The following is a 22,802-nucleotide window of genomic DNA, read 5'->3' as shown; positions in this document are numbered from 1 at the left end:
CAAATACCATATGCCCACCTCTTTCCTGAATCAATATTTGGACATTATTGCTGATCTTTTAGAAAATTATGAACTACTCATACATAATTCCAATATTCCTGATGTGCAAAGTTTATTATATATGCTGAACTCTAATATTACGGCTTCTGTTTATTATAAAACACTGATGTCAACGACTCTTACTCCAACAGTTGCTCTGCTGCACAATGATTGGAAGAATGATAACCATCTCCAACAATGGTCATTAGGGGATAGACTGCATTTGAAGAGGGAGACAGGGGTGACAAAAGCTCTATGGTGGAAGAAGAAAAGGGTTTGGGTTAGGTTGTGGAATGTCAACATGTTAAAACCTTTTGGAACTCTGTATGACAAACTATCAAATCTATTTTTAAATTTCATCAAGACTTTTGTTTTGACTTCCTTATTTTTGGTAGTTCCCTGTTACAAACGAATCCAGCCAACAAATATGCACATTCTCTCTTTGATTTATGTTTAATGGTGGCAATCCAAACTATTACCATTAATTGGAAACATTTAAATCATATTCAATATATTTTTGGTGGAACAATATTTGTAATATTCATAGATTAGAAAATAGTATAGCTTTCTCTTCTGATCTATTATGTAAACATCAATTGAAATGGCAACCTTTTCTAGACTTCTTATCTGATGCAGATTCTCATTAATCTTAAATTAGCATCTTTTTGCCATGATTACCATGTATCCCCTTCCCTCTTCACCCCCGTTTGTGTTATGTCGTGTTTGTGTAAGAAGACCTCCCTTGTGTTGTGTTGTTTAACCCAATCAAAAAGCATTTGTATGTGGGTGCTCTTTTTCTACGGGGGGAAAAGGAGGCATATAATCTTGCTCAGTAAATTAAAAAAGCTCTGGCCTTTAAGTGGTGTCAACTTCCCGGATTTCAGAAAATATCACATGGCTTTTGTTATTAAACAAGCACAGATGTGCTTTATCTAAGAGGAATCAGAATGTATGCATAATTGCGTGCGTCTAGAAAAAGCCATGGTTTCCCCAATCACCCTGGCAGATATTTACCTTATTAAAAGTAAGAACAAATTTACAAAATATTCCTGTATTCGGCTATCTGCACTTTATCTCACATTATATATGTTCCCATCCTTAGCTAAACTGTCCTTGCTTACCTCTCTTTTCATCTCGCTTAATCCTCTAATAAAGATTAAAGGTAAATCTATTTTATGGAAACCATGGCTGTCTAGAAATATAACATTTTGTAATCAATTATTTTTGCAGAATGTTCCCATTATCCTTAGTGACTTTGCTATCAAATACCATATGCCCGCCTCTTTCCTGAAACAATATTTGAACATTATTGCTGATCATTTAGAAAATTATGAACTACTCATACATAATTCCAATATTCCTGATGTGCAAAGTTTATTATATATGCTGAACTTTAATATTACGGCTTCTGTTTATTATAAAACACTGATGTCAACGAACAAATTTATGAAATATTCCTGTATTCGGCTATCTGCACTTTATCTCACATTATATATGTTCCCATCCTTTGTTAAATGTCCTTGCTTACCTCTCCTTTCATCTCGCTTAATCCTCTAATAAAGATTAAAGGTAAATCTATTTTATGGAAACCATGGCTCTCTAGAAATATAACATTTTGTAATCAATTCTTTTTGCAGAATGTTCCCATTACCTTTAGTGACTTTGCTATCAAATACCATATGCCCGCCTCTTTCCTGAAACAATATTTGGACATTATTGCTGATCTTTTAGAAAATTATGAACTACTCATACATAATTGCAATATTCCTGATGTGCAAAGTTTATTATATATGCTGAACTCTAACATTACGGCTTCTGTTTATTATAAAACACTGATGTCAATGACTCTTACTCCAACAGTTGCTCTGCTGCACAATGATTGGAAGAATGCTTGCATATTACCGGATCTTCAATTAGAATGGCCCTCACAATTGAAATGCATCTCTAAGATTACTTCTTCAGCCAACCTAACCGAAACCCTTTTCTTCTTCCACCATAGAGCTTTTGTCACCCGTCTCCCTCTTCAAATGCAGTCTATCCCCTAATGACCATTGTTGGAGATGTTTACACGTCCAAGGTTCTTTTAAGCATATGATTGTGGAATGTCAACATGTTAAACCCTTTTGGAAATCTGTATGGCAAACTATCAAATCTATTTTTAAATTTTATCAAGACTTTTTTTTTACTTCCTTATTTTTGGTAGTTCCCTGTTACAAACGAATCCAGCCAACAAATATGCACATTCTCTCTTTGATTTATGTTTAATGGTGGCAATCCAAACTATTACCGTTAATTGGAAACATTTAAATCATATTCATTATAATTTTTGGTGGAACAATATTTGTAATATTCATAGATTAGAAAATAGTATAGCTTCCTCTCCTGATCTATTATGTAAACATCAATTGAAATGGCAACCTTTTCTTGACTTCTTATCTGATGCAGATTCGCATTAATCTTAAATTAGCATCTTTTTGCCATGATTACCATGTATCCCCTTCCCTCCTCACCCTCTGTTTGTGTTATGTCCTGTTTGTCTTGTCTATTATGTGTTTTGTCTGTTATTGTATTTTCACCCACCCCTCATATTTCATAAATTCTTCAAGCTAACTATACCCAATTATTCATGCATACCTGGCCTCAACATATGTCAAATATTTGCTCACAAATTACTCTGTTTATGCTTCCTGTATACTTTTGTCATATTTTCATATACTATTAATGTTTATTAATTGCCATGTATGTTTATTTCTTACAATACAACTCTTAAACACACACCAAAAAATAAATAATCATGCACCCATTGATATGGTTGTGTGTTTAAGTATCAGTATATGAATAGAATTGCATTTGAATGCTTCCTAGAAAACTATAACCAGGTCAATTGTACTCGTTGGGATTCTGATTTGTCCATGGTGCCATGGTGAACAATGTCTCAGGTGCATCTCCCTGGTAATAATAGTGGAAGGCCACCTGTCTCCGAGTGTGTGGTCTTGTTCAAATAAAATACATCTAAATGTCTTGTCCCAGAAGGTGGGAGTGGCATTGTGGTGATCTAGACCATTGGACTCAGGTTACCCATGTCCGTATGAAAGACAAGAAATAATTGTGTGAGTCCTATTTTGGTGTGGGTTGTTAAATGTTCTTGAATGAGGACCTTTGCCATTTAAATGCGTAGTATGCTTATTGCTTTGATAATAGCTACTGGAATGTTGTGTGAGCTTTGGGACCTGGGGAACCTGCTGGTTCCAGGTGTGATTGTTAAACTGGACTTTCAGGATGGGAGCTAGACCTGCATGGACTTTACCATCCTGCTCTCCTGTTAACGACTTATCTTATGCCCTGTAACCATTAAACAAGTTTAATTGTATACTTGCCTGACCCTTGCCTGATTCCTGCTCCGGGTTGTGACTCATGAACTATAATACTTCAAAGGTGCTGTTATAGTATCAAGTCTGTGGAGTGAGGATAGGTGTCATGAAGCACCAGTGCACTGGGTATCCTTTGTCATCCACGGGTTCAAAATGACAATGCAATCTTTGTGAGAATTTGTATGTATTCATGCATTTCACTGTGTGCGCACATCATCAATTAACTGCTTTCCCCAGATCCTGAATTTGCCATATCATCTGCATCCAACTGATATGCCACAGATATGTGATTCCTGCATCATAATGATGGTGCAGGCTATAGTGTCTCGGGAGGATAGCTCAGAGGCAACGAGCTCGCCTTGGTCCGTGCTTAGAAACCTCTGGGTATTAAGCGCGTTATAAATAACCAATTACAATTACACGGCTTTCGCATTTATGGAAGCATGACACAGTCTGACTGATGTGCACATGGGAATTCACATATGACACAAGCATTTTATATGTAGGCAATTAAGGACGGGTATACTAGTGGTCGTGTCGTGTTTAAGAAGACCTCCCTTGTGTTGTGTTGTTTAACCCAATCGAAAAGCATTTGTATGTGGGTGCTCTTTTTGGCATTTATGGCCTGTGGTACTTTGCGGAATGCGCTTGCTGTGCAATTGCTGTGCTCTGCAAAGCACCAGTAGCGGAGCTGTGCAGGGCTCCAGTGAGCTTTATGAAATCCGACGCTGCCTCATACCTTTGTATTTGACTTGCAATGTACTCCGATACTTCTCCTAGAATATCTCGGATAATATGTTTCACACCTGTTCGTGCTTTATTTTAATTCAGAATTTCCTCTTCCAATCAGTGTTGGGCTGATTCTCCACTTTGTGTCTGCAGGAGCCGGCTCCCCACTTTCTGGCTTCAGGACCCGGCTACCTTCTCACTGCTCGCAACTGAACTAGGGAGCGTTTAAGCGGCTGCATGTTCGTTCAGGTCTGCATCCTCTCACTGTTACTCAGTTTTTATTAGCGTCTGATGTGCTTCCTGTGGGTGGGCTGAGTGAGTGTTGTGTCATGGACCCGCTTGGAGTTTGCTGGCAGCTGGGTTATTCTAACACAGTCTGCGGTTCTTATACCTTGTCTTATTTTTCCACCAATTTTAGAAGTAAAATGGCGACTGCATCATTATGTGACATGTGACAGTATTTCAACACCAGTTCTATTTTCATCGCTGGTGATATATTTCATTACTGACAGCTCCTTTTGGTGGTTACTGCTATTTTAGAATTGTACTAATGCCAGTGCTGTTCCTGGACTGTGTTGTTCATTACATCCAGTTGTGGTTAGCGTTAGAAGGTTGTTATCCCTTTATAGTAGACTATCAGAACAAACGCATGCAATGAACACATTACTTCTGATTACAATATTGCCCTCGGGTTTTATTTCACCCTTTCGCTTTTATGTATTTTCAAGTGTCTAAATTCTTGTAATTATGTTAGTCAACTTTCTCTACAGATGATGTCTTAAGACTTTAGATTCTCGCATTGCATCTTGCTTCTTGAACTCCCATCACTTCCTGCAGGCTACACACACGTGATTCACATGTATCAGACGTTTCTTCACCTATGCACATTGCATGATAACAACAGGAAGCTTTAAGACAGCGGTAATCCTATAAATAGGTAGCGTGTTCCTTGCCAGATCCAACTGGAGCACAGAGTAAACACAGTTTGAATTTGCCAGAAGCGATGGTGTTTATGTGCATATTGACTACTGCTGCCCCACCCTGTTCGGCTGAGGCTCTCTCAAGCCATCGCACGTTCCTGCCAGCTGCCTCTTGTCAGGACAACGAGTCATTCTGCCTCATTTAATTAGCATCGATTCGTGCTCGTGCTATGGATCCGGGCACAGGGTCTGCTGTGGCTTCTACCTAGTGTTCTTCCATGGGCATACTGTAATCTCTGAGGAAGGGCACACATTAGCTGTGACATTTCTGTCCCTCATACTACAAGTTCTGCAAACGTTATGTGAGCTCGTGGTTCACAGCAAGACAGCTGAATGATATACATTGGCAGACTTTTATTTTTTTTAAAGTGCCACCTTTTTTTACCATTATTTGAAATGCCGTTCCTTACAGATTCATACTCAGCATAACTCTATCCTTTGAGTCTATTCATCAAAATCACCGGCTTGCTTGTGTGTGGGGGAAAAGTTCACAGAATATAGTCAAAGTGGGATTATACATCTGTGACTCGTTGATGATATATGGCACGCAGGTGACACTATTATATTATGTATCAATGGCAAACGATGGTGGTTGGGATAAGTAGGTATTTTTGAGTATTAAGGCAGCTCCATGGCCCCCTACATATGAGATTGAGGATGTTGTGGGGGAATCCCTGGCCCCCACTGCGTTCTTCCGTGAGCCCCGGGCCCCCCGATGCAGTAGAGACTCACACTGAGACATGCATCAGGTTCGGACTCCCCGGACGCACTCACACGACCGAGAACACCTCTTTTATTTATAGGGCACACGGCGGAGTGCAATGTCACTCCGCCGCATGCTATTCCCTTAAAGGGGCAGCACCACACTCCTCCTTTTTCATGAGGACAACGAATAACAAAATCAAACTTGACATAACTACAGTTAAACTCTACAACACACTAACACCCTTAACCCAAACACATAGATCCCTAATGAGCCCTTTTATTCACAGCCACCCTCCTCCCCCCTGGGCGGGCAAGTCCGGCCGGACTCCATCATGGCTCCAAGACAAAGTCACTGAAACAAGCAGGTTTCCCCTGCCCTGTCCTCAGTGGGTACCTCCTGCTCGCCTCGGGGATGGGAGTCCCGCTATCAACTGGCGCTCTCACGGGAGACCGTCCCTGCCCTCGTTAGGTATGTCGTGATCTAGGGGCGCCTCAGTCCTGGGTTCCCCCAGTTTCTTGAAGATACTGACGTTCCTTGTGACCGAGGCTCGTCCGTCTGATGTAGTCACCATGGAACCCTTGACTGCTACCACGTCCAGCGGCTCTAGTTCATATGTTAGTGACAGTTTCCCGCAGGGGTGCCTGTTTCTTATAAGCACACCGTCCCTGGGCACAAGTTGTGGAGGGTGGAGACCCCTCCTTTTGTTCTCCTGCTCAGTCCGTAGTTGCCGTTCCATCTCCACCCGTTGAGTGTCGATGAAACCCGGCTCCTTTTCCCCCATATCCGGCAGCAACCCTCTCGGGTACTGCTTGAATAGGGCTTCGCTGGGGCCACACTCGTCGAGATGTGCGGGGTTGCTCGATAGACCCACAAGAACTGGTAGAGGACCCTCTCCAAACACTGTCCTTGACCTTGTGCAATCCGGAAGACTTTGTTTAATGTGCGCATCAGCCTTTCGGCCTCTCCATTGGCCCTTGGCCACAGCAGGGTGACCTTCCTATGATGCACTCCATAGCCTTCCATCAGGGCAGCAAAACGTTCTCCTTGGAATGGAGCCCCATTGTCAGAGCAGAGTACTGTAGGCAGACCATGAGCCGAAAACACCATCTCCATCGCCACCACCACATGCTCGAAGGCCACCAACTGGATGAACTCCACCTCCGGGTATCTGGAATACTCATCCACCACCACCAGGAAATGCGTTCCCTGCGACATGGACCAAAACCTATTGTGGACAATCTCGCAGGGACGTGTGCCATGGGGAAAAGCTTTGATAGCAGGTTCCCTCTGGGCGGGTGACACTTGCTGGCACCACACACATTAAGCTACATATTGGTCCACCCATTTTTTTAAGCTTCGGGAACCACACCTTGAGACGTAGCTGGGCTTTGGTCTTTGCAGCCCCTCGATGGCCTTGTTGTGCCAGGCCGATCACCTCATTGACGTTGGCCTGCTGGACCACGATCCGATCTCCTGTCAGCAACAGTCCCTTCTCCGAGAATGTCAGTTCCTCCTGCACTCTCCACAGCTGCTCGAGCACCACCTTTGCTTCCTGCATGCGCCCAGCCAGCGACTCTAGGACACTCTTCCATGACCCTTACTGCAGTGCCGCTCTGAGGATGCAGAAACACTCTTAGTTCGCAGCCGCCACTTCCAGTTCTTCGAGTGGTAGGACATTCGGGTGGCCGCTTCAACCGCCAGCTGTATGTGATCACTGGCCTCTTCCGCACAGGCATCAGCCTCTCCGTCTTGGCAACTCCCCGGATGGTGAGAGAGATAGTTGGCTGCATTGTTGGCACCCGGCCGATACACCAACGAGACCCCATATTCCAGCAGGTCCAGCATCCACCTCTCAATCCTCGCTGGTGGTTTTGAGGATGAGCCGGCCAGGATCGGCAGCAGGGGCTTATGGTCTGTCACAACGGACACCGGCTTTCCCAGGTTGTACACCCGGAAATGCCTGCACCCCCAGAGAACGGCCAGCGCTTCTCTCTCTATTTGAGAATACCACTGCTCCGTCTTGGACAGAGCCTTGCTGGCGTAGGCCATGGGGCGGACGACGCTGGAGTCCTGCCCCACTTGAGTTAGAACAGCTCCCAGGTCAAATGGGCTGGTGTCCACAACGATTTCAGACTGAAGGGCAGGGTCGAAGAAGGCCATCGATTCTTCCTCCGTGAGGGCGCTTTTAATGTCCTCAAAAGTAGCCTGTTCCAATGGCCCCCACTGCCACACAGTCTCTTTTTTGGTGAGGGCCCGGAGCGGCTCGGACCTGGATGCCAGATTTCTGATAAAGCGGCCACAATAGGTGACCATTCCCAGGAAACTTCTCACTTCGGACACATGCTCTGGAGGTCTCGCTTCCTTGATGTCCTTTACTTTCCTGGGGTCTGGAGACACCCCTCCCTCATTGAACATGAATCCAAAGAACTCTATTTTCGTCCTCATGAACTCACATTTGTCGTGGTGGAGAGTCAGGCCCAATGACTGCAGCATCTCAAATGTTTTCGCCAGTCTCTACAGCTGGTCCACTTCCAACTTGGCGAACACCAGGATGTCGTCACTATGTTCAGCACGCCCTCTAGGTCTGCCAGAGCCCCTCTGATAATGTTTTGAAATACCTCAGCCGCAGACGAAAACCCAAAGCTGAGTTGCTTGTACCGATATAGACCCCGGTGGCTCATGAAAGTTGTGATGTACCTGGACTCTGGATGCAGGAGGACTTGGTGATATCCAGCCCTGAGATCAAGCTTCGAAAAGAGGCGAGCTCCCTGCAGATCTGCGATGATATCATCAATAGTTGGTGTGATATGGCGTTCCCTCCTGATCGCCTTGTTGGGAAGCCTCATGTCCACACAGATTCTTACCGAATCGGTTTGCTTGGGTTTCTTGGCAACCACAATTGGGGACACCCAGGGCGTTGGACCTTCCACCTCCTCGATGATGTCAAGGTTTACCAAGTTATCCAGCTCTTTGTCGACCAACTCCCTCAGATGGAATGGCACCCTCCGGTGTTTGAGGGCAATTGACTGCACCGACTCATCGATGTGCAGTCTTACTGGATCACCAGCCATGCGACCAATCCCTTGGAACAGGCCTGCATACTTCTCCAGCAGTGTTTGTATGTCCTCCAAATATACGGAGTACGTGAAGCTCACTAGTCTGAGGGCTTTGGTCGCCACACAGATTAACAAGGTGTTGGTACAGATGGGCTTAACACAGAACCGTGCTTTGATCTTCAAGTTTCCATGCCCCACACAAGCCACAAATGCACCATCCAGGGGAATGGGATGTGAGCCCCCAAACATGAAAATGCGAGCTTTCAGGGTTGAAAGTCTGGGGGGCAGGGCATGTCATCATAATGCTCACAGGCCATGATGTTGACTGATGCCCCTGTGTCCACCAGCACCGATACAGGAGAGTCATTGACAGCCACGATGCACTTCAGTTGTCTTTGGCCCTTGGACTGGAGGGTGGAGACGAAGAAGATGATTTCCTCTTCCTCCTCCTCGTCAGGTTGAGTACCTTCCTCCCCGTGTTCTACCTGGGCAACATTGGGAGGGCGAGGCTGTCTGAAGAAACCTGATCGCACTGGGCCTCTCGGCACCATCACCGGCAGGGACGCTCTGCACACCCTTGCGAAATGATCCATCACGCCACACCGTCCACACAGCCTCCCTCCAGCTGGGCACTCACCAGGGTGGGGCAGGTCATACCCACACTTCTGGCATGCCGCTCCCAGCTTACCGCCCCTGTCACGGAAATTGCCAGCCGGTCTCTGGGCACCCCTGCCACCACCAAACACCGCACAGACCTCTTCTGACTTGGCCATGCAAGACCACGCATCCATCCTTGATGCATGTACCTCGGAGATCTCCTGGCAGCGGCCTATCTCCAAAATGCAAGGAAGGGTGCTCCCAGGTTCTCTCATCACCTGTCTCCTCAACTTGCCTGAGAAGCACCCCTGGATGAGCTGATTTCTGAACATGTCATCGGTGTTGTCCCATGCACATGCCACTGACAGTCTCCTCAGACGACCATGAAAAGTGTTGAGAGTCTCGCCTTCTTTCTGTTTAGTGGATAGCATGACAAACTGCTCGTAGTCCGCATTGGCCAGTGGAAGGAAATAGTTGTGCAGGGCTGTCTTTGCAGCGGCATAGGTGGTGTCTGCAGGCTGGAGGGAGTCAAAAATCGCATGTACAGCCGGTCCTGCGGCATACAGTGATGTAACCAGCTTGCTGTCATCACTGGTTTCCATCGTTGCCCGAAAGTACATGTCAAAGCGATCAATCCATCGCCTCCATCTAGGCCCCAGGCTGGATGGGAGGCCAGGCACCTCAATCTCGGGGATGGGTGGGAGGGCCGCCGGTGCCCTCATCTGGGCCATTGCTGGAGGTTGAAGTGGGAGTACTCCTTGCTGTTGAGCCACTGCCTGTGCCCCATCCTGGTTCACTGGATTACTCATGGGTCAAAGCGCAGAAGCACCCCTCAAAACTCCCCACCAGTTCTGCACCAGTGCACACAGCACTCACCAGATTCCAGTAGGAACAGTAGTCCAGTGGCAAGTCACCAGATTGTCCAGCACTGAGGAGTGTCATAAAATGGAGCCAGGGAGGCCTAGGGTAGAAGTCTCAGAACAGCCAGTCTCCTCCCAGTGCCTCACCTTCACTCAGTGATTTACACCTCAAAAATGTCAATACATTGAAATTCCCAGGTATGGTCCTTGTAGGAATAGCAGTCAGCTATTCATGTGTCCAAAAAGTGTGCCTGGATGGCACTCACAGGCCCCTCCTGAGCTCTATGAATCAACCGTGTGTGAGGGACAAAATGGCCGCTGTTGCATGGTCTGCACCCTCCCCCAAGCGTGGAACGAGAGAAATCTTTCGCTCGTTCGAAAGGAAAAATTATTCAAATGTATCACCGCCGGGTCCAGGCAGGTCTTTGGCCTCATAGCCACTGTTTTGGGGGAATCACTGGCCCACACTGCCTTTTTCCTTGTGTTCTGGGTCCCCCCGATGCAGTAGAGAATCACAAAGAGACATGCGTCAGGCTCTGGCTCCCCAGTCGCACTCACACGGCCGGGAACGCCCCTTTTATTTATAGGGCATGCGGCGGGGTGCAATGTCACTCTGCCGCGTGCTATTCCCTTAAAGGGGCAGCACCACACATTTTATATACCGAAACATTTAACATAATTCTAGACTACTGATACCTTGATTAATACACAGTAGGACATTTATGTTCGTATAATCATTTTGCTTTTTTTAAAAAACTATTTACAGCAAATTATTGATGGAAAGAGCATAATTGTGCCCATATGAATTGATTTTAGGTAGCTTAAGTGCTATGCTAAGGTGTATTAATTGAGGTCAAGTATTGCTCCTATAGGTATAGCTTTGGATATTTATGTGTTTTATTTACTGTGAATGGTTTAAATTGAAACCAAACTACAATACAATAAAAAAGTATATAAATCACAGTCTTGTAGTGTGTAAGCAATAATGAATGCACATGCTTTAACTCAGTAACACAACATATTCAACACAATACAAATAATTCCAAACAATTATATGAAATAATCAATCAAACGTAATCAAGTAAAAAATATGCAAAAAAAACATTATTTATATCAACAATATGTCAACGTTCGCCCATCCTCTATGTTGCAATAGCTTTGTGTCCACAGGTTTCTCTGGTTCGATAAGAAGCATACATTAGGAATACCGTTTCAGGCTTTCATCAATGAGCAGACATCACTGGTATAAAACGTAGCAGCAGATAAAATTATGTATGATTTAATTAAGTAATTAGCTTTAAAATGTGTCCCTACTTTTCAGTGCAACCGTCAAATATGTAGCGGCACGCAAGCCTGTAAATTCTTTATCAGATCGGAGATGGGGGGTCATCCTTGCACCACCCGCACCTTCCCCTGAGGATCCATTGCCGGCGAGGAGTTCAATGATGGCTGCCTCGCGCGGCGAGTGAAATTAGCTGACTTAGTCATCTCATGTAACCGGAGACTGCTGCCTGGTTGGTCGGGCATGGCTGACATCATCCAGGCTACCACCGTAGCCTGCAAACGAATGCCAGCCCCCATCAAAGGGTCTCTTTCTAAGGGCCATATCCCTCCCTGTCTGGCCCTGTCCAGGCATGGGAGGACCATGATGGCCCCTGTCGCCACAAGCATAGTATCCGGATCACCATCTTAATTGCAGCGTCTGTTATCCGTACATGGGTAAGTCCCCTCAAACTGCTTGTCTCTTGGCGCCCTCCCCCAGAGCCATGCCAACTCACACGTCCGGTAGCCACATTTCCCTTGTTCTGACTTCTCAGCATGCAGCGTTCCTTACTGTTCTGAGCCAGCTTGAGCCACCCACTCCCCCTGCTCCACCTCATCTCATCTTGCTGACTTTCCCTCACGTTTACCTGAGCATAAAGCTCCTGCACCGTGAATCGATCTTTGTCCTGATTACCTTTCAAGTAGTAACGTTTGCATCAGGACCTGACCGGCATCCTTACTCCTCTCTCTGACCTCAGCTGAACGTATCATTCTTTGTTCGCCAGCACTCCTCCAAACAGCATAACATTGACTTTATTCTTAATGCTGTTTTAACTGAACTGTCACTTTCAACTTGCGGTGTGCCCAACAACTGCATCCTCCTCCATTGTGTGCTGCGATAGTGCTTAATGTGTATTTCGAATTTGGGTGTACCCAACAACTGCATCTTCCTCCAATTCGTGTTGCTGTAGTGCTTGTTGGGAGGGAGATGGTTTATTCTGCCCTCATCACCACTCCCGCATGCACAGAGCTCCCTTGTGCTGAAGGTGGGAGATGTCCCCCCTTCCGCCCAACAGTAATCTGTGTTAATTACTTATTATTTGCTAACAAGGAAATCATGCAATTAGGCTTTACTAACATACGAAGACCCCATTTTAGGTAATGCACCAGACGCCATTTTTTACTAGGCCTGAAAATGATCTCTAAAAACCTGTCTCTCCCTCTTTCTCTGCCCCACTCTTCACACCATCGGTCCAGATCCCCGCCCCACTGCCTCCTGCCAACTCCGCACAAACTCTGATCTCACGGAATTCTAGCCATCATTTGTTGCAACCTCCCGTGCTGTCCCAGAACAAATGAGCTCATCGCACTGTGTGAGACCATACCAGGCCTCTGCCTGAGAAGCCATCCATCTCCACTAAACCTGCTTATGTCTCTTCTGACCCCCACCCTGCTAGGCTGTAAACTACCAGGCCCTTTCACCTCTGCTCCTTGATACAGACACACATACGGCCCCCTGTAGTGACCAAATGAAGACACCCCGAGAGCCTTGAACCCAGAAACCCATATATTCTTTCTAATCCTAACACATGTCTACTCATATCATGAGGCATTAGGTAGCTGAAAACTCAAAGGTGGGCACCTGGGACGGGGATTTTAGATTTATGGGTACCAGGGTGCAGAGGGTACCAGGTCTGCCTATAACATCTGTATGAACTCTGAAAGGCACCCACCTTCCTACCTGAGTTTACAAGTGTCATTTGTCTCATGCTCCCAAATGCTGTTTTTGCAAGTTCAGTTAGTCAGGGAAAGTGTCATTTTGCTGGCCTGACTTTCACCTCACAGAGGAGCCAAGCTGACCCACGTGCTGCAGAAGTGAAATCTAAGCAACCACCAATACCATGAGGTCCACCCATATGGATCCATACTGCGCTGATGATCTGACCCAATGAAGTCACAGGATTGTTTATTGTAATGTGATGTCATTTGTGACGCTGGATGCCTTTTTAATGTGCTGCCCGTGTATCTGTTGGCAGAGCGCTCTCCGGAAAGCAGAGTTCACTGCCTGTACAATTTTCTTTATATAAACTTTGTTCAACTTGCAATCTCTCTCTTGGTCTCATTCCCTAATAGAGTGTGTCCATTATTTTGATGTTGGGATATTGTGTCAGGAGTGGGCGCCTTCATGCTTTAAGTGCATTTTGAATTCAGGTGTGCCCAACAACTGCTTCCACCTCCATTGTGTGCTGCTTGCAGTGCTTAATGTGCATTTTGAATTTAGCTGTGTCCAACAACTCTTCTCTGCTGCCATGCCACATCATTCACCCATAATCCTGGACATTCAACTGTTATCAAATCAGAATCCTGCTTCCCCTATATCTCCACTGCTCATCAAACACTATCGTCCTGTCTGTCTTCTGTCTCTTCCTTCCCTCCTCCCACTCTCTCTTTGTATGTGACAAGCACTTGCACTATCTGAAATACAGTCAGGCCTGGTAACCTGTATCGCCATACAGGTTACAAAATATCATAAAGTGTAGAACGTTTTCACTTTCCTGCCTGCAAGGGCATAGAGTGACATAGCTAACTGTAGTGTTACCTGCAATCCAATTTTCTTGCGTTTTTAAATGGTAAGTAAACCTAGTCTGCACCTCACAGGGATCACCCCATGGCAAGTGTTTGCTTCGCAAATAAAACATTCAGGAGGAGGTACTGATGGGGCCCAGAGGAGGTATGCTTTTACAGTAGTGGCCCTATCCAGCAGGAACTATATTATGGGCTAAATGTCTGGGCTGCTAAGGGCCATGTTCATGATGATAATCATGTCACTGCAAACTGGCTACTCGAGTTTGCTCAGAAAAAGAAACTACAGCTATGCTGGCCTTCCTTTATTTCCATTGCAGTCATCGGTGGTAGTAGGAAGTGCAGAGCCCCAGATGAGGTGGCAGTTGTGGAAGTTGTGTGGATTTTGATGGGGGAAGGTACGGGCAGAGGGTGGTGTCCCAACTCAGAACTCAAGCTTACCAGGAGGTAAAGGCCACATATTCTGCAATTTGGTTGGTTACTTGTACACGCCCTTCCTAATTTAAAATACATCTCTGCCATTGAGAAAAATAAACAATATTGTTACAATCAGTGGAATTACAGAGCATCTTTGATTTCATCTAACTGTTTTTCTGTGTGGTTTATCTCTTCTCTCTAAAAAGGAATGCTCTAAATAACAAAATAGCTTTTTGGAAAATGTACATTTGTCTACACAAAAGGATAATCTACTCTCTTTTAATTTACTAAACACATCATCAAGAATTGCAGTGTACTTTTCCAAGATCTCATCCATCCCTTTATGTTGTCCTTGTTTCCTTGAATAGAACAATGCATATGGAGTGAAAAAGTATTTTTCATTTAAGCGAAAATTAAAAAGACCGGCTTAGAAAGATTGCTCTGACAACGCTCATAGCGGTATTTCTAAATCTCAACTGTGACGCCCCTGCCACACGTGAGTGCACGCAGGAGCTGACTGGCAACCCAAGACTGGCAGGGGTAAGACGGCTGACAGGTAGGTGTTTTTCTGTTTGTGTGCATGTGTGTATGTTGTGGGAAGAAGGTGTTTGTCTGTGTGTGTGTTTGTGTGTACTTGTTTGGGAGGCAGGGGTTCATAAGCTATGGTTATGGCAGGGGGTTGTGCAGCTGTAAACGGGGTATTGGGGAGGTAAAGCCCCCTGATTTCACAGGGCGGATAGGCGAATGGGGGAAGGGAGTGATATATTTTGATTATTAAATGCCACACCGAAACGACTGAAAAAACAATCTTTTTAGGTTGCGACCTTTAATATTTGTGAATTTCACATAGAACCAAAGAATGCAGATTCTTTAATCTACCTTCTAAGTGGGATAAGGTGTACTCGTGTACACACCATTCTTCATTTCCCATGCAGTTCCAGGTGAGGGAGGTGGTCAAGTCTCAGGCCATGCATCTGAAGCCTTATTCCCTGCAAAAATTAAGGTAACAGAGTAATATCAAGTTAAGGGAGGTTCTCTCCCCGCACAGGATTTACTACAAGGGCCTTGGGATTTGTTGAAAGATGCCATCCGACACTCATTTGAGGTGCCTTGTTTGCATGACTGTTGCCCAACAATTTCCAATCAGCTTTTCCTTTACCGAAGATTCCCGATAGACCAAGAGAGTCATGCGAGCCATCACTTGCCTGAACTCAGGCCCTCATTAAAATCGATAATGTGATGTCCATTTGTGCCACTTTTCTGGCAAACCTGCTACCAACATTTTCTCAGCAGCTTTTGCCTCCAAGGTCTCACTATAGAATATGAAGGTCATGAGACCCTGCTACCTCTAACATCAAGACACACAGGGCAGGTTTTTTGCGAAGCCATTGAAAGACAAGGGGGCAAGGATACTTGCTTGCCTGATCAACATGTCACAAACCCTTGTCCAGACAGCAGATGGCACATTCTCCCGGTTGGGGTCTTTGCCCTGCTGTGATGTTGCTCCATACTGGGATTGCCCTCCTTGGGTTTTCCCTCTGAATACCTGACCTCCAGTGTGATTCTCCTCCTACTTGGGTCCCACTGTTATTGTCATCCTAAGTTATGCACTGCCGTACATTTTCCTCCCAGGTTGTTCCCCGCTCTAGAATTGCGTGCCAGTGTGAATATCTCCTTTGGTTGTCCTACACCTGAAACCGGTTTGCCAGTGTTATCGTATTCCTATGTTGAGCTGAACTCTATTTTTTGTTCTAGGTTGAACCCACTGTATACCTGCTCCCCAGTGTGCTATTCCTCGTTGGTTCTTCCACACTGTGATTTTTCTCTTACGCTCTGGCTACTGTATACCTTCAAATAGGTTCTGCCTGATATGAATCTCCTCCTATGTTGAGCCTGCCTTTATATCTGTTCCCTATTTTAGGATTTTACTCCTAGGCTGTGCCCCATTGAATATCTGCTGGCCAGTGTGATCCTGCTCCTAGGTTGCACCATTTTTATGTTCCGTCTTTGGTGTTGACAAACTGTATACCTTCTCCATAGTGAGCCCTTACTCTTAGGTAGTGTCCAACTGTGATATTCTTACTACGTTGTGCCCCACTGTGTACCTGTACCCCAATGTGGTGTTCCTGCTAGGTTGTAACCAACTGTGATTCTACCCTTAAGTTGTGCTCTACTGTGAATGTCCTGATAGGTTGTGCCCTATTAGAATCTCCTCCTAGGGGTTGGCTCACTGTATACATTCTCACCAATGTGATGTTCTTCCTGGGTTGCACCCCAATATATATCTGCTGCCCACTGGGATATTGACCCTAGGTTTGTCCCCATTGTGATTTTGGTTGCAGGCTGTTACTCACTGCATACTTGTTGTCCTGTGTGACTTTACTCATAAATTGTGTGCCTCTGGATATCTACACCCCAAATCAATTTTACTTTGCCCCACTGTGGTTTACCTCTTAAATTGCAATCCACTGCATGTCTGCTCCACACTCTGGTCTTACTCCTAGGTTGAGTCCCACTGTGATCTCATCCCTAGCTTTTGTCTCACTTTAAATCTGCTCCCCCCTGCTATTCCTAGTGTGAACCCAACAGTGTTTTTCTCCTTGGTTATACCCCATGGTAACTCCAACCATAGTTTGTAGATTGTTGCATATTGCGATTAAACTCCTAGGCTTTCCCCCCCTGTGATTGGATTAATAGGTGTTTCCACACTGTATTTTGACTCCCAGTCATACATCCAGGGACACCATGATAATGCTATTGCAAGAGTGGCTGTGCTATAACTAATTTCCAAAAGAAACTGGCACCTTCTTCGGTATGCACTTCCATTTCATAATTGGACATAAGTGGTTTCAACGTTTTACCAATTCCACAATACAGTCATGGCACACTCCTCAACCCATACAAATCATTTTGGTTTCAGAACAACCTCGATAGGGCAGTTTCACCTGCATCCCATAACCTTTGTAAAGAGGAAAAAATAACATGCAGGTCATTACCAGATTATGATAAGAAGAGAAGCTTATATATTAAAAGGAGGCACAAACCTTTCAAGCAACTAGAAACCTCAAACATGTCTTGACCAATCCATTTTCAAGACATCTGACCTCCGACATCTCTAGCTACCTCATCAGAAGCCTTCTTGTACTGATAACAAGGAAAGATGACATGCTCTTAACCACCCAACACATAGAGAACTGTGCCAAAACAAGATAAACAACACCCTCCCTTAAGTGCACTCATCTATGACTACACCACAGGTCATAACCAGACCCCAACAAACAAACCATTAGACAAATGACCAGAAACATTTCAATATTGACGTCATCAAGTAATAATGTAACACAAAATGCTGCCCCACAACCAGCATTCACTGTAAGCAAGAGGACAGTCCAAGTCTCATGAAGCACCTGAACAGGCTCTTTGGAGACAAATATAACTAATGCAAGAATACAGAACAAAATAAGGCATAGAAGTAACAAAGACAACCTTGGTAACAGATACATCATTGCGCACTCCATCGCAAAACCTTTCACAGACATGCCCAACCTTCTCAACAAGGGCAAAGCAGAACAATTCATAAAAGAAACCTGGCCTAAGGTGGACAACTCAGTAGATATTCTGAAAGCCATTCCCTCATACTCCAAGATGAAACTCACCAAGAGAACAAGCAAGAAAGACAACAGTCCAGACTGTGAGTCACTGTTCCTACTCTCCTGGACCTCTCACACATCCATGCTAATCCTTCTCATGCTCCCATCATCTAACTCCACCTTCTCAAAAAAATAACTGCCAGACACAAATGATAACCTCTCAGTAGACTGTCAACACCACACCATTATGAGCAATATTAATCGCTAGCTGCAAAAGGAGAACATGCTGAAAATATTGATGTCTAACACTGCAAACATACAGTTGAGCCCATTAACACTTCTAGGCACATTCTGAATGGAGATTTCTGTCACAAATATAGCACTGCTATATTTATCAGCAGCATTAATGCCCCCTTTGCGAGGGGCTTATTGATTTTAGTACCCGGCCCGTAAGACCAGTGTACTAATAATCTTTTTCAGTTGGAAAACGCTGTCAGCATTTTGCAACTGAAAAAAAGAAAATGTCCGCTGCTGAATGGGGAGAAGGGACTATGCCTAGTTAAAGTAAACAAAGAAATTGCTGCCATGGAACAAGAGAACGGACTACATGTCATCAATACCCATATCAGCAACAAACTTACATATGATTCTACATGAAACAGACTGGATCTCAGCACACGCCTTGCATATGTCAAATTATGGATGATGATAAACTGACTGAGATTTAACCTAACCCAAGCAAAACTGATCTGTTTATTTGTAGCACCTCAACCTCAGGCTGCATATTTATCCTGCCGCCTTAAGAAATGAGAACCTGCCCACAGTTGAGAGAAATGATCAAACACCAAGAAGATACACTCTGGAACCGCAGCCAAAAGTTATCATAAGAATCTACTCCTCTCAGCTTTAAATTGTTGGTGCGTCATGCCTTGTCTGACCTTCTCACATAGAACCATGGCAGTCATCAAACTAGTAGTCTCCTTAACCCTACCACAGCACAGCATCTACCTGGGGCTCCCTGATTATCTACTCATCTGATTACAATGAGTTGAAAATGTGGCAGACAGACTCCTTCCAAAACAACAGTTACAGACGCATCCACCAGACCACTGAACACTCCACTGGCATCCAATTAAACATACAATACAATTAACAAATCCAGTGCATCACTCTTGTCTTCCTAAGTAGGGACCAAGAATTCACCATCAGGAAATTCAGCTACTACAAGTCACCGAGAACACAACTAGGATAATTCTTCTCTTTCCTCACAACCAAGCTCAGGCGTTCTATCTGCATGTGTCTGCATACATTGGAAAACCACCTAGCCTTTGGGAGAAACATCCCTGAAAACATGGCTATTCAATTCAAAACACACGCATTCTGGAGTGCATTCATAAGTGCTGTGTGAGCTGTATGCTGGTGGAAAGTTGTGAAACCTGTGACATTCCCGTGAAGGAGAGTTTACATTCTGAGACCAATATGGAAATGCACTGAAGCTCCACCCACCACTCCAGCCAAACTGCATTTAACATCCGGGTCATGCTCATTCGCAAGCGCATTCCAGAGTACATTCTCGAGTGCTGTTAGCTGTTTGCTGGCTGGTGGCTAAGGACGTTTAAGAACCTGGCTTTGTGAACAATATGAATTGAAGCTTGAGGTTTGAGGTTTGTTAATTAGATCGGTCTCATTGAAAACGGTAAAAGTAACTTCAAAACTAATCTGCTGTGCAGCCAATGGGGGCTAACTACTGCCATGAAGGGGAAAGAAAGAATGATATCCCTTAGAAAGGACTCTTGTATTGGCCTTTAGTATTTACAAAAAGGTGAGACAGTTTCCCTCGTGCGCTAGCTCTTCCACTGCCTGATTCTCCTCCTGCAGAGACCATGGGGGAGGCATCTGGCTGCAGAGCACTGGAAGATCTGGAAGATGCACTGACTGATGTGCAGGAGTCTACTGATCCATCACAATCATTATTCCAAGAAGAAGTCGATGTTCAGGTTTTAGCAGCTTTAAAACAAATGTTGTGAGAGCTGGAATGGCTAAAGAGTAAAGACAATGATATCCTAGATAAAACTATGTTAAACACACCTCTGATTGTTTCTACGGGTGAAATATCCATGCTCGCATTGTCTGAACATCCTCATGTGGAGGGAGGAGTTAATAAAAGCTCATATAAGGAACCTAACAGGAGGAAACTAATTTATAGTTCCAGCAGCAACTATCCAAGACCTAATTTTGACAATGAATACATTACAGCACTGTGTATATAATAAATTGAATACAGAGATTCCATCTAAAAGAGATGTCCTCATCTATAAACCTAGTTGGCACAGCAAAAGTGAAAGTGGTATGTGTTGACTCCTGTATTACTCCATCCGCTGTGCCTCTTGGCAATGTGATTGTCGGTGTACATACTGTTTTTGAAAACTCTAAATTTGGGAACGAGGCGACATCACTTATTGGAAATGAAGTTGGTACAGGAATAAATAACTGCAAAAAGCACCCAACAAATCATAATCAGAAGCCACTGCCTGAGATGAGGCTATCGAAGACCTCCTTGCATAAATGTCTTCATCCCTTGGCACGCCACGAGATGGAGGATTTTCAGACAACTAGAGAGGTGCCTTTAACCCAGAGAGGAAAAGAGACAAATACAGATTTTATGTTGAGATTGCAGAGGATGATGAGGAATTAATTGACTCAATCAGAGACCTATGTATGGATGTGTGTGTCATTGAGGATGATCTTACTACTGATGAAACACTAAAATGGCAGAAAAAGAAGACAGGGACCATTTTGGTAAAATGAGCACCCTTAGGTGCCTTTAGTGCAGCTGTGATCATAGCCTGCGGTAAAGGTGCACCAAATTAGTAAAAAGTATCACTGCCACCAGCCATTAAAGGTAAGCTTGTCACTGTAACAGAATTGTTACAGTTTTAATGTGAAAGGGGATTCATTGTATCCCCCAGCACTCCACATAAGGTGGGGGGGTGCTGGTTTCACAGAATCAAATGTAAAAGGGATTCAAAGATCCTTTCTACCCTTGGGAACTGTAGTTCACTCAAGGTTAGTACAAGAAAGTTAAATGGGGAGCCCCTAGGGCAACCCAGCAACAACAGGCACTTTTTGCCAATAAGTTTTTAGACATGATAACTTTAAAAGGCACTATGGAGAGTCTTAAAAATGACACCCATAAAAAGAGTTAAAGATTAGGTGAGTGTGGAAAAAGGTTCCCACTCACTGAGGTATTAATGAAAAATATCCCACTAGAAAAGCAAAAGGTTCTGGAGTTGAACCAGGAAATGAAGATGTGCCAGCTCTGTGGAAATCCTAACACCAATGATTATGAGGAAGTTAAAGCACCACAATCTGATCCAATCAAGAAGCCCGATCCAGGAAATCTCCCATGGTTATTCTTGATGAGAAACAATTCACTATAACTTCATCAACCACCTCTAAAATGCGCCACCAGTTAAATCGATCATCTCTTATGGCATTGTTCAGCAAAATTCCATCCTTACGGATCCTGAATTCTGGAGACTTTGACTTCATTGAACCTTTGTGAAACCTGGTGGGAAAAATACCAAAGATCCATTGTTGTTTACCTGAAACAGCAATGCTTATACATCTACATCAGTCTTTCCTTGCACATTAGGGATACTCATTGGATGTTACGCCCTCTGTTGAAGCAAGCCCTGCATGTTGCACAGAGTGCAATTGCCCTCAAGTGGCTGCAATCACTATTCCTCAACATAAGCCTCCACAGTCATTATCCAAGTTCAGTGACGTTCAAGGTTGGTAATGGCTGATGAGAATGATCCCCAAAAATAGGTCAACAGAGTGAAATAACACTATTCTAAGTTGGAACACGAGGGGGTTAAACCATTGGCTTAACAAGAGGGTTCCAGTGATCTGCTAACGTCCTGTGAAATGTTCATCCTTCAGGAGACTTGGGTTATCTTTGAGATGGAGTTTGATGGATATGTTATTCACCAGACCCATGCTATTAAGGGAAAGTGGGGTCGACCTTCAGGGGGTTTATTGATTGGTGTTAAAAATTGTGTTGATTCTAGAATTATCCACCACGGCCAATCGGAAGGTAATATTCTGGCCATTGAAATATCTCCTCCTGAGGGATGGGGGTTGTTCAGGAAAATATTAGTAGTTAACATCTACGACCCTCCTGGTACCCATTTATCAGAGTCCATATTTGATGATCTGGACTCCATTTTTTCCTTATGGCAAGTAAATGCAGATGGCAATCTAGTGATCCTTTGAAGTGACTGGAATGCCAAATGTGTGGATCGGGAGGCATGTGGGTCATATGGAAATGTTCATGATCACTGTGTGATGACAATGAATGGGTCCAATGATAAAGGAAGACAGTGGTTGGATTATTTAAAAGAATGAAATTGCACCATACTAAATGGCTGTACCACTGTGGACCATCCTGGTTAGATGTATTGGTCAGTGGGTAAAAAAGTGGCAACCCTAGATTATATGGCGATGACTGAGTGCTTATTGGAGCAAGTGACCAATCTCAAAGTATCCTTCAATGCCCATAGCGATCACGCTAATATCATGCTGACAATAGTAATGACTCCGATGAGC

At 44.5% G+C, this 22,802-nt stretch overlaps 1 long non-coding RNA gene across 1 annotated transcript in view; it reads right to left on the bottom strand.

The window, feature by feature from the left end:
• Nucleotides 1–22,802, bottom strand: part of LOC138581927 (uncharacterized) — a 151,384-nt gene that overhangs the window by 109,714 nt on the left and 18,868 nt on the right. The gene's annotated exons all lie outside the window — the stretch shown is intronic.

This window comes from Ambystoma mexicanum, chromosome 3q, assembly GCF_040938575.1.
Source record: "Ambystoma mexicanum isolate Mex_15411 chromosome 3q, UKY_AmexF1_1, whole genome shotgun sequence".
In the NCBI taxonomy this organism is placed as follows: Eukaryota; Metazoa; Chordata; class Amphibia; order Caudata; family Ambystomatidae; genus Ambystoma; species Ambystoma mexicanum.
Note: the sequence above shows the minus strand (reverse complement) of the source record. Positions and strands in the feature narration are given on the sequence as shown.